The sequence below is a fragment of the Symphalangus syndactylus genome, chromosome 13 (assembly GCF_028878055.3).
Source record: "Symphalangus syndactylus isolate Jambi chromosome 13, NHGRI_mSymSyn1-v2.1_pri, whole genome shotgun sequence".
In the NCBI taxonomy this organism is placed as follows: domain Eukaryota; kingdom Metazoa; phylum Chordata; class Mammalia; order Primates; family Hylobatidae; genus Symphalangus; species Symphalangus syndactylus.
Window position 1 is genome coordinate 52,542,035 of NC_072435.2, and position 12,279 is coordinate 52,554,313.

Consider the following 12,279-nt stretch of genomic DNA (forward strand, 5'->3'; position numbering starts at 1 on the left):
AATCTACTTTCTGATAAAAAGAACTTTAAAAAAGAATATTAAACTGTTCTGTTCTCCATCATATTTTGGTATTAGCAATGGTATTGTTATGAGAGTATCATATATGTAATATAGAATTAAGCAAATGATTAACCATGTGGTTTTTGTTTGAAATTTGCATTTTTATCATTGGGGAAAATACAGATATAAGATCAATAAGGTAAAGTAAAACCATGTAGTCTTGAATTTGAGTTAAGAGTAGCAGTGTGACCTCATTTTATATTTTATCTTAACATTTTTTTTCCTGGATCCTTGAAAACAATGACAAAGCAAGGATCCTAAACCAATAGAAAGATAGCCCATGTTCCTGGTTTGGAAGACTCAATTATAGTTAACATGCTGTTTCTCCCCAAATTTATCCAAAATTCAATCGGTCCAATTCTACTATCAGGAATTTGCAGATTCTAAAATTGATATGAAAATGCCAAGTACCTGAAATATTCATAATAATATTTTTAAAAATGAAACATTTAGAGGATTGATATCTGATTTGAAGACATATATAATATGTATTGATATAAAGCTGCATTAATCAAGAAAGATAGTATTTGTGTAAAAGATAAAACAAATAAATCTATGGAACAGAATAAACTATCCAGAAATAGATCCACATATGAATGATCCAATGGTACTCAACAAGGATGCTAAGGTTATTCAATGGAGAAAAGACAGTCTTAACAGCAATCGCTGCCAGAAGAACTACATATCCATATAGAAAAAAAATTAAAGTTAATCTTTCCTTTACACTATATAAAAGATAACTCAATGCATCATAGACATTAATTTAAAAACTAAAATTATAAACTTCCGAAAGAAAACCTAGGGAAAACAATCTTTGCAACCTTAGAGTCGAAAAGTTTTTTTTTGATAGGAAATAAAATGTATACGTTTCAAAAATCTGCTTTTTGAAAGACACCTGTGATATTGGTCTTCAACCCCGTTTTCTGACATGCAACTCTTTTTGAAGATTAGAATCTCCAAAATGGTGTCTTTTGTATGCCAATGAGTTCACTGGTAGCTGGGGGACCCTAGGTAGCTTCAGAATGGGGGCAGTTATCAGAAAGTCCAAGGTAGGGTTCCAGGGTCAGGACTTTTAGCCACACCCCACAATCACTGGGAAGACAAGAGATGCTGAGGGTTAAGTTCATCACCAGTAGCCGATGATTTAATTAATCATGTCTATGTAATGAGGCTTCCATTAAAACCCAAAAGAACAAGGTTTGGAGAGCTTCTGGATAGCAGAACATGTGGCGGTTGCTGGATGGTGGTGCGCCCAGGGAGAAAGTGGAAGCTCCACGCCTCTTCCTCACTACCTTGCCCTATGCATCTCTTTCTCTTTGTTCTTTGCAATATCTATAATAAACTGATAAACATAAGTGTTTCCCTCAGTTCTGTGAGCCACTTCTAGCAAATTAATTGAACCCAAAAAAGGGGTTGTGTGAGCCCTGATTTATATAGCTAGTCATTCAGAAGTTCTGAAGGCCCGAACTTGCGACTGGTGACTGAAGGGTGCAGTGGTCCCCTCACAGGTTCAGTGACTGAGCTCTTAACCCGTGAGATCTAAACTGTCTCTAGGTAAACAGCATTGAATGGGAGGAGGCCCAGCTCCTGTCCGCTGCAGGCTTGATTGCTTGCTCACTGGTGAGGAGAAATTCCCACACATTTGGTCACAGAAGTCTTCGGTGTTGATTATTGTGTGGAATGACAGCAGAGGAGAAACAGCTTGAGTTTTTCCACCTTCAACACCATGAAGAAAATTAAAAGGAAAGACCCAGTTCAGGAGAAAATATTCTTTAAACGTTCGTTTGATAAGGAACTTGCCTTAAGAATGTATGAAGAACTCTTAAAACTCAATAAAAAAAAACTTTGATTTAACTTTGATTTATTTTTTATTTTTTATTCTATTTATTTATTTATTTTTTTTGAGATGAGGTCTTGCTCCATCACCTAGGCTGGAGTGCAGTGGTGCAATCTCACGATCTCAGCTCACTGAAACCTCTGCCTCCTGGGTTCAAGCAATTCTCCTTCTTCAGCCTCCTAAGTAGCTGAGACTACAGGCACATGCCACCATGCCTGGCTAATTTTTGTGCTTTTAGTAGAGACAGGGTTTTGCCATGTTGTCTAGGCTGGTCTCAAACTCCTGTGCTCAGGGGATCCACCTGCCGGTGCCTCCCATAGTGCTGGGATTACAGGTGTCAGCCACCGTGCCCAGCCAAACTCTAATTTTTTTTTAATGGGCAATGGATTTGAATAGATACTTTACTAAGTAATATAATAAATGGCAAGTAAGCACATTAAAAAACCTACAATCAGATGATCTTCAGTGGGTGAACAGATTATTGGCATGTGATGATACATCTATACCATGAAATTCTACTCACCAATAACAAGAAATGAATTATTGACAAATGCAGTAAGTTGGATGAATCTCCAGGTAATTCTGCTAAGTGAGAAAAGCCAATCACTAAAGGTCATAGACTATATAATTCCTTTTGCACATTCATAAAATGACAAAATTATAGAAATGTAGAACAGATTGGTGGTTGCCAGGGATTAGGGACTGGCGGGCAGGCGTCAGGGAAGTGTGGCTATGAAAGGGCAGCAGGAGGGAGCCTTGTGGTGATGGACGTGTTTGGAATCTTGGCTGTGATAATGTCAGCTTCCTGGTTGTGTATTGTACTATGGCTTTGTAATGTGGTACCATGGGGGGTAAGCAGGGTAAAGGGTGCACAGGACCTTTCTGTATTTATTTTCTAAAATTTCATGTGAATCTACAATTATCTTGAAATTAAAATTTTAATTTAAAAAAACCTTGCAAATAAAGGGGAAAACCAAAGCATGTGTAATGCCTTCCCTATATGCACACTTTCTCAGTGGCACCACAAAACTGATAAGGGAAAGTTTCTTTTTATGAGCATATTCCAGCTGACAAATGAAGAAGGTGCAATGAGACTAGACTATCCCCATGTGTAACCTTCTGTGAGGTGACAGATTATGATGTAATCATTGATGACTGTGACTATCACACAATAAGGCCTTATGAAACTCAGACAGCACCACCTCTAAAGCAGTCTTGCCACAAAATATTACACCTGGACCTGATTAAGCATCTGGACTGGCTTATGGATATAGAGAAAATGTAGGGGACAGATGAGCATGGGAAATGTCTCCGTGGGGCAAAATTCACAAAATTTAGATTGTTGGATACTCTCCAGGACAAAAGGTCTAGATTCTTCAAAAACAACAACATTAAATAAAAAAGCTGCCAGAAGGAAAAAATACAGAGGGAGAAGGTAAATTAAAAGAAACGTAAGAGTTATACCCATCAATTACAATGAGTGGGTCTGTTTTGGCCCCAGGTTCAAACAAACTGTGTAAAAATTTTAAGAGCAGCCATATGACAATTGGGAAAATCTGAACACTGACTCCATGTTTGATCTTATTAATGAATTATTAATATTTTAGGTGTAAAAACTGTATTGTGGGTATAACTTTTTAAAATCAGGTATTTGTACCTCATTTGTTCATTTGTACGTTTGTACATTGTACATTTTGTAAAATTGTACAAAAAGCTTTTGTATAGATACATACTGAAATATTTATAGATCAAATTATAAAAATCTGAATTGGCCATTCATCCGTAATTGTTGAAGCTGGGTGATTAGTACATGGGTGGCTCACTATACTATTCTCTCTACTTTTGCACATATTTGAAATCTGTAGTAAAGTTTTTATTTTAGGAAATATAAACAAAGTAATTTAATATTCCCCATATTGGCCTCTGCAAAAATAATATCTCCTGTAACTTGGGGAGCTTGGAGCTTTCTATGCATGGCATAAAAATGACAATGTACATCCCTCTCCCTGCAGGACACAGAACACATTTATGAGTCTTTTCACCCTCATTTCACTGAAGATTTTATTGGGCGAAGAACCCTCAGTAGGCACGAAATTCATTCTCACAAGCAGAGAGATGTATTATGCTCCATTTGTTGCTCATCCTAAATTATAAACATTTCCAGTGAATGTAAAGGAAGATATGATTGAAAAGGATTCTGTGAAGACAGGATGTTTCTGTACAGTCCTCATATCCGCTCATCTATTCCAAACTTTCCAGGGATTTTACCAGAGGTTTAAGACATTCTCATGAGGGTTTGCTGTAGAGGGATTTTTCTTAACTAAGGAGTGCAAGTAGCAAGCAATAGCCCACCCAATTGGAGACAAAAAAGAAGGGTGTCAGTGTTCCCAGTGTTAAAAAACAAACAAAAATCACCCTGGACACCTCTGAGAATTATACAAGGGGGTGCACACAGACCCCGCCTTATTTGAGTTCAAAAGGAAGGTGAGTTTTGAAAGAAGAACAAGGAGAGTAGATCTCTCTGGATCTTCTGATGCTCACAGCAAAGAGCTCAAGGTATCTGAGTCAACTCTTGAGGCTTGTTTGAACAGAGGAATGAAGAGAGAATATGGCAAGCTTGCCAACAGGTCCCAGAAGTTTTAAGAGAAAAGAACAGATTGCTCTTTGCAAAACAAACCGAGCTGGGTGCATGGAACCCCACTAGATAGAAAGTGAACAAAACATCAACGTTCTGAAATTTTAGACAGGTGCACCATCCCTTGTGGATATCAATCTGTGCTCCCCATAAACTTCTGTGCCCAGGGTCAACTGGCCAGGGACAACTGGCTCACCAGGAGGCCTGTATATCCTCTTCTCCAGGCCCTAATTACAGCTCTATGCAATAGGGACTCTGCCATCTAACAGCCAAGGAGGTGATTCAGTTTCTACCTTTTGGTTTTGTCCACTGGGTCCCTTGAGGTCCATGGTAACCTCTTCCTCATTCTCTGTAGGCAGATCACACTTTATAATAAGATCAGAGGCAGAGAACTCTGACCAGATCACACTTTGTAATAAGATCAGAGGCAGAGAACTTTGACAACTACCCCCTTGCCCTCTGGCCCTGGGGTCAGGGCTACTCAAACAACACCTGCTGTCCCAAACCTGGAGAAGTGTAGATTTTGGCACTGGTAGGGGAATAACAGCTATTGTTGACTCTTGATCTTGTGGGCCTGGAATTCCCACTATGTTTTCACAACTCGGAGCCTATTCCTGCCACTTCTGTCAGGGAAGATAAATGGACATGAATAATAGACTGACGAGTTTCCCAAAAGCCCAGACAGGCTGCAGGGAACACATAATGAGCAGACAGTGTGGTTCATGCCGGGGAGCCCAGGTTTATCCAGGCCTCATCCTCACTCCCTTTCTCTACTGATAATTGGACCCAACAGGACCATTCCAAATCATTTTTCTCTCTTCAGTTATTCTTCAGTTCTACTCAAAGGGTCAGTTTAGGGCATAATTAAAGTCAATTACTTTCTGAAAGGCCATCAGGACAACCGTTAGAGAAAATGATAGCAGCCCCGCACTTGCTGTAGGAATTATTAGCTTGTCAGCCTCCAGGCTTATGGAGACAAAGGATCAAAAATTGGAGAGATCCAGGTGTTCACCTATTTGTTCACTTATTCTTTTATTGTGAGTGCGCATGTGTGTGGGTGTGTGTGACATTTATTACGAACCAGAAAGCAGGAGCCAGCGACACAGTGGTGCAGAGAATAATCATATTCCCTGCCTTCATGGGGGCATACAGCTTGGTGGAGGACACAGATGTGAATTCAATAATTGTTCCAATAAATATTCTCCTACAAATGGAGAAAGATGATATGATGTGATGGACAACAGAGACTTATATGGTGGGGTCTGGGCTGGTCTTTCTGAAGCTAAGACTGGCAGGATGAGCAGGAGTTTGCCAGACAAAGAGGAGTGGAGGTGTTTTCCAAACACATCTCAGCACAAAGTGTCGTCTTCGCTGGGAGCTGAAAAAAGATAATGTAGCCAGAGACCATTAGGTGAGATGCTGGATATGAGATACAACCTCAACAGGTGGAAGAAGATCGTGAGAGACGAAGAGAGGAATATAGTACAGCAGAGAGGACACAGAAGCTGAGGTCAGGGTGTCTCAGTTTGAAACCAGTGGCCGCCCTGCTCCTCTCCCATGTGGTCCCATCATGGGCCTCTAGGGTCTGGGATAAGAGGTTAATGAATATCTCATACCGTAAGCAGGGGTGGTCCCTGCACTTTAGCAAAAAGTTAAGGAACTAGGGAAAAGAGATGGAAATAATAAAGAAATGGGACATAGACTTTGAAGACCAAAGCCCTTGGGCTATTCTCTTTTTTAAATTTTTTATTTAAATTTTCTTTTATTTTTATCAAGACAGGGTCTCACTCTGTTGCCCAGGTTGGTCTCAAACTTCTGGCCTAAAGCAATCCTCCCACCTTGGCCTCCCAATGTGCTGGGATTACAATGTGAGCCACCAAGTCCGGCCTCCTGGGATATTTCTCAATGAAACATTGGATGCCAAGATTGGTTTTGTGCCACATGCCAATTTCACAAAAGCCAGTCTATGAGCCACCAGCTCTACTCAGCAATTACAGCTTCCGGAACTTTGGCTAAATTCCCGTAGATGCACCACTGCTTGTGGCCTGACTCTTTGCCACCCAAGTGCGCTCAGCCTCCCCTGGGGAGTCTGCCAGGCTTGCATGGCGCCCACTGCACTTGCTGTGCTGGGACCGAAAACAGTTTTTGTGTCCCTAGCTTAACTCCACTGGATTCACAGAGGCTTTGGCCTCCTCAATGGCTTCCTGGGACAGGGAGGCCAGTTAGCACAATTAACACAACCTGGTCATGCAAGGCATTGATGGTCCATAACATGAACTTTGACCAGTAGGAGACAGAGAATGGTAAAAAGCCAGCAGATAAATCATCTGGCCTTCCTCCCCTATGACGGACTATTCTGAGCCACAGTGTTTCACAGGTCTTCCCTGGAGATGTCCCACATGACTTGAGCAACCAGCTGGAGTTCTGGAGGAACTGTGGCCATTCTCGTAACACATAACCTTGTATTTGTTTTCTCTCCTTCCTGCTTTATTTCCCCATGTCCCTTACTTTGGTTGTTGGGATTGCACCTCCCAATAAAGCATTAGCTTTGCTTGGGGCTCTTTGTCTGCTTGCTTGGGGCTCTGTTTCCTGGGTTAAGACTCCGACTCTCGAATGCTGAGGCAGTGTACTGAGAAGGAGTTCAGGCTGGACTCACACTTGGTGAACAAGAGTGCTGTGGTGCATGAGTGAGTTCTTCCACAGGTGTAAGAAAAGATACTTAATACCTGCCACCCCTGAACTATCCTTCTATGGCAAATGTGTGCTTAAAGTCAGCAGTCCCCCAAACATACTTGAGATCACAGATGAAGCAAAATCAGACTATCTCCCAACATAGAGAAGCACAATAGGAAAGAAATATTTGGTGGTGAGAAGATTATAGCTATGAGCAAATTAGGCAATTCCTCTGTGAGACCCAGCATGCAGTATGGTAGAAGTTGAAAACAAAAACATGGATAAAATTGCTTAATGGATTATAATAATATGCATGACTGTGTGCCAGGCAGTGTACTAAGACTTTCTTGTTTCATCCCATTTGCTTATTATAACAATACTATAAGACATGCACTCTTACAAACCCTTATTTTACAGAGGAAGAAACAGGCCCAGAGAAGTTGGGTAACTCACCCAAGGTCACAGAACTAAGAGTGGCAGATTCAGGCTTGGAGCCCAGGAAGTCTTGTTTCGAATTTCATGCTTCTAACCTGAGCACTGTACTGCTTGGTGGAGTTCTCTGCTAGTCCTACCTTTCAGGCAGAGGTGAGCATTGCTGAGATTACATGCCTGTTCCTGGGGGCTAATACCAGGAGGGAGATTAGACTGTTCTGTCTAATCTGTAGTTTGTGTCTTCCATGAGTCTTGGGATCAGAACCCTGAATCAGAGAGAGATGGACACTGGCCTAGGCAGATGTGATGGTCTGAACATGTTTCCCACAAAGCATGTATTAGAAATATAATCCCCAACTCAACAGTGTCAGGAGGTGGGGCTTAATGGGAGGTGTCTAGGTCATGGGGGCTCCACACTCATGAATGGATTAATGTCCATTATAAAAGAACCTGGGGCTGTGAGTTCCATCTCTTGCTCTTTCTCAGTCTTTCACCCTCTTGCCTTCTGCCACAGGTGATGCAGCAAAAAGCTGCCACCAGATGCAGCCCCTTGATCTTGGACTGCCCAGCCTCTAGAACTGTGAGCCAATTAAATTTTTTCTTTCTAAATTACCTGGTCTCTGGTATCCTGTTACAGCAGCACAAACAGGCTAAGATAGTAAAACAGTAGGGAAACAAGCTCCAGATGTACTTGAAGTCTTTATTCTTATTTTAGGAGTTGAAGAGCAATTCCCTCCATTTTCTATTAGAAATGCTTCTTCTTCCTTATCAAATATTGTGGAATAGCCTGAGACACCTTTCAACACTTCATTACCCTTCTCCAAAATTCAACAGATATGACTTCCACAGACTTTACTCACAGGGGCTCCAGTAGAAGGGGAAGAGGCTTGGGTTTAATTGAAGGTGGCCTCAGAGATCTGTGAGGAACAGCCCTTTTAGAGACATATCCCCTACAAAGAAAGCATCAGAATTATTATCCTAATACGTGGACATCCACGGTTCCTTCAGCACCATCGAAATGCAGACACCATGGGGAGATGCAGGGAGAGGGCTCTGCACAGCGCGGCCAACTTGCCGGGTTGAAGACAGACAACCTCCATGGAGCAGGGACTTCAATTAGTTAATTCCCCATCCCCACTGTCACTTACTAACATGGGATTCTGATTAAAAATTAGATTCTCTGCAAGAGGCTTAACTTATAATTTAAGAACTTTTGCTATACAACCATTGCAAAAACAATTACATAAAGATTAATTAGCAAATTCCCGAAACAGTAGTAAACAGCAAAGTAGTTTAATTAAAACCATTATCTCCAAAATCTGAACGTTAATAACAGTTGTAGCCCAGGGAGAAATAAGAGGCACACTGGCACAGAGTGGGGTAAAGGGAGGGTGTCCTTTGACACCAGCATTCAGTCGGCCCAAGTCTCCACAGCTGCTGTCCTGTTAATTACTCTCCAGAACTCTCTGGCCACCGCGTCTTGAGAGGTCCTGGGCTCCTCCTATGAGCCTCTGCAGCTGTAGCCTTGACAAACTTGTCATTGCTGGCCTGCCTCCAACAAGAGGCCTTTAGCCCTCAGAAGAGAGGAAGGCAGCAGGGGGCATGAACAAGACTTTTAAGTGGGGAATTCATAAAATTTGGAATTGTCAGAAAATATCTGTAACCATGACTCTTATCCTTCAGAAGACACTGATAAATTTAACCCAACCCAGACCCCTTAACACAAACTCTGAAGTAAAAGTTTGGCAAAGGAAGCCCTTGAGAATGAAATGTAACAATAGCAACTATGCAGTCAGCACACACACCGTACGATCTCACAAGTTCACAAGATCCTCTTGAAGCCACACTGCCTTCATTCTGTTGTTATTTACTTATTTATTTATGAGACAGGGTCCCGCTCTGTTGCCCCAGTTGGAGTCAGTGGCACAAGGCAGTGTGCGGTGCACAGTGCAGCCTCTAACTCTTGGCTCAAGTGATCCTCCTACCCCAGAGTCCTGAGGGGCTGGGACTACAAGCTCACACCAGTAAGCTCAGCTAATGGTTTTTAATTTGTGTGTGTATGTGTGGAGATAGGGTCTGACTGCATTGCCCAGGCTGGTCTCAAACTCCTAGCCTCAAATGATCTTCCTGCCTCAGCCTCTCAAAGTGCTGGGATTACATGCGTGAGCCACTGCACCCTGCCATATTACTTTTATTCTTAAGCTAAAGTCACTCGCTTAGCCTCGTGCATGGGGACCCTTCTCTTTTTAACTCTAAAGCCCATTTGTTTACCTCGATACCACACAGATGCCCTTTGTTGTGCAACATTTAGCCCATTGAAGGCTAATTATGTGAGTCTCACCATTGTGTGAGTCTGGCGTGAAGTATAGCCTACACTTAACAATGACTGATTTCTCCACAGAACCCCTTCAGCAGGGAGATCCCAAATCAGACAGCCCTTGCCCTCACCCAGGACAGCCAATGTCTGTGCAGCTCCACACGGAGCACCAGCTACTGTGGAGGGGTTGACCTGGGCCTGGAGTCCAGGACAGGCTGAGGACTGCCCCTCCCCCAGCCCCCTCCCTGTGTGTCAGTCCCTGAGTTAGACACTGTCACAGGGGAGGGCTTGCAAGCCACCTTCTGACTCACCGCACCCATCCCAGCCATGTCCCCTCACCCTGGCAAGCACCCAGGGGCTGTATGTTGATTTGTCTCTCCCCTAATACAAGGCCCTGCCCTCCACCAGCAGAGCTAGACTGTCTGCCTGCAAGCCTGGCTTTTTATTCTGCTGTACTCCAGAAATTATGCAAATCACAGCTATTAGTATAACAGCTTTTGCAGAATTCAGAAGAAAAAGGCAAAAAAAAAAAAAAAGATCACAAAATCTCTATGTTTGGTTAAAAGACCATGAATTTTCCCATTGTCCTCACTCATTCTCTTGTCAATATGAGATGTATGCATCTGAAGCCTGCTTTTCAGTCATATGAACATCTATAAAAGAGACATCAGTCAGCAGAAACCTCTGGAACTGCAACATGAAAGAGAATGAGGGAAAAGCCCAACTCTAGCCAGGATGGAGAAGAGAGGAAAGGCAAGATATGGGAGGCGGCCCTGGAAGGCCCAGGCAGGGTCTCTAGAGGAACCTAGGAAGACTCTGGTGTGGGACAAAGCTCCAGTGTGCTCTGAGCACTCTCGCTGTCCTTCCAGAGGGCCTCATTCCCCTTCTCATTCATCTCACTCACCACACTGGAAGCCTCCCCAGGGCAGAAGCTGCACACCTGTGCCCTGTCCCTTCCACAGCCTTGAGCAATGAGCAGGCACAGAGCTGGGGCCCGGGGAGGGCATGGAGAAATTGAGTTCCTTTCCTCACCATCATTTCAGGGAGACCGCAGTGGTCTTGGTGGATGTGAATGGACTGAGTTGCTTCTATCACTCAGAATCCCCAAAGGAACAGGTGGCACATGGACATCAGAGGATTCAGTAACCTGACAATTTGCAAAGATTTTGGTGGAACAGTGACAGCAGAGGGATGAGGGAGCACGTGATTCCAGGTGCTCAGAAGGAGGAAGCTGCCTCGAGAGGAGGGACTCAGCCAGCCCGAGGTGGTCCTGCGGGGAGGACGCAGGAGGAATAAAGGCCCTGTCTCCCTCCTCTCTCCTTCTGCCCTCCTCCCAAGGGCCCCCCGGGAGCTGAGGGAGCAGAGGCAAGGAAGCCATCTGGGTCATCCACCAGGTCACCTCCCAAGGCACACAGCAAGGCAGAAAAGCTTCTGGGCCAGGCTGTGGCAGGACTACTTGGATTTCCTCCGTTAAGATGAAGACAATGGTCCTGGGAGAGCATAGCCGATCGCCTGGCGCCCTGGGCCACGTCGCCTTCCAGCTCCCCTCTCATCAGAGGTCCATGCCAGCTCCTGCCCCTGGCTCTGGTGCTGTCCCACCTTGGGGTCTTTCCACTTTCTGCTACAGGGCCCTTTCTGATTTCACAAGACACCTCTAGGTCCACACTAAGACAGCCCAGAGGTATGGGCTTTTCATCCCTGGGGATAGGCAGTAGCAGATGGTGGATAAACCATCCTGCCTTCCACCTTTCAGGTAGAGAATTCTGGAAGACATCCTGTCCATGTCTTGGTGGGTCCTGGTGGACTTGAACCCCTGCTGTCCATGGCAGCAACTTAATTCATGTGCCTTCCCTGTCTTGCTGTCCTTATACCCTCACTCTCATTTCCTGCAGTCACCCTCAGATAAGCAACCTGCACCCAAGGCATTTTCTGGGGCTCTGCTTTTTGAGGAACTCAACTAAGACAAGTGAAAGAGCCAATAAATGGCACTGAGACAGTTCATTACCAAGATAAAAAATTATAATGTCAGATCGCTACCTCGCGCCATACACACAAACCAATTCTTGATAGATTAAAAAGTTCAGTGTAAAAACCAAAAGCCTAAAATGTTTAGGAGCATATATTTATGAGCTTGGAGTAGGGAAGGACGTTTTAAATAAGACATAAAAACTGCTAACCACTAAAAAATTGATCATGATTATGACCTCATAATTAAGAGCTTCTGTTTATCAAATGATACCATGAAGAAACTGAAAAGCAAGCTATGAACTAGAGAAGGTATTTGCAACACTCCAATAAGGGATGATTATTTAATATATCCTAATA

General features: G+C 43.4%; 1 long non-coding RNA gene across 1 annotated transcript; it reads left to right on the top strand.

The window, feature by feature from the left end:
* Window positions 1–3,105: 3,105 nt before the first annotated feature.
* On the top strand, window positions 3,106–8,621 carry LOC129460277 (uncharacterized). Its single transcript, XR_008650187.2, has 5 exons — window positions 3,106–3,332; window positions 3,910–6,979; window positions 7,623–7,790; window positions 8,152–8,217; window positions 8,353–8,621. It is a non-coding gene; the product is annotated as an uncharacterized lncRNA (long non-coding RNA).
* Window positions 8,622–12,279: the final 3,658 nt, after the last annotated feature.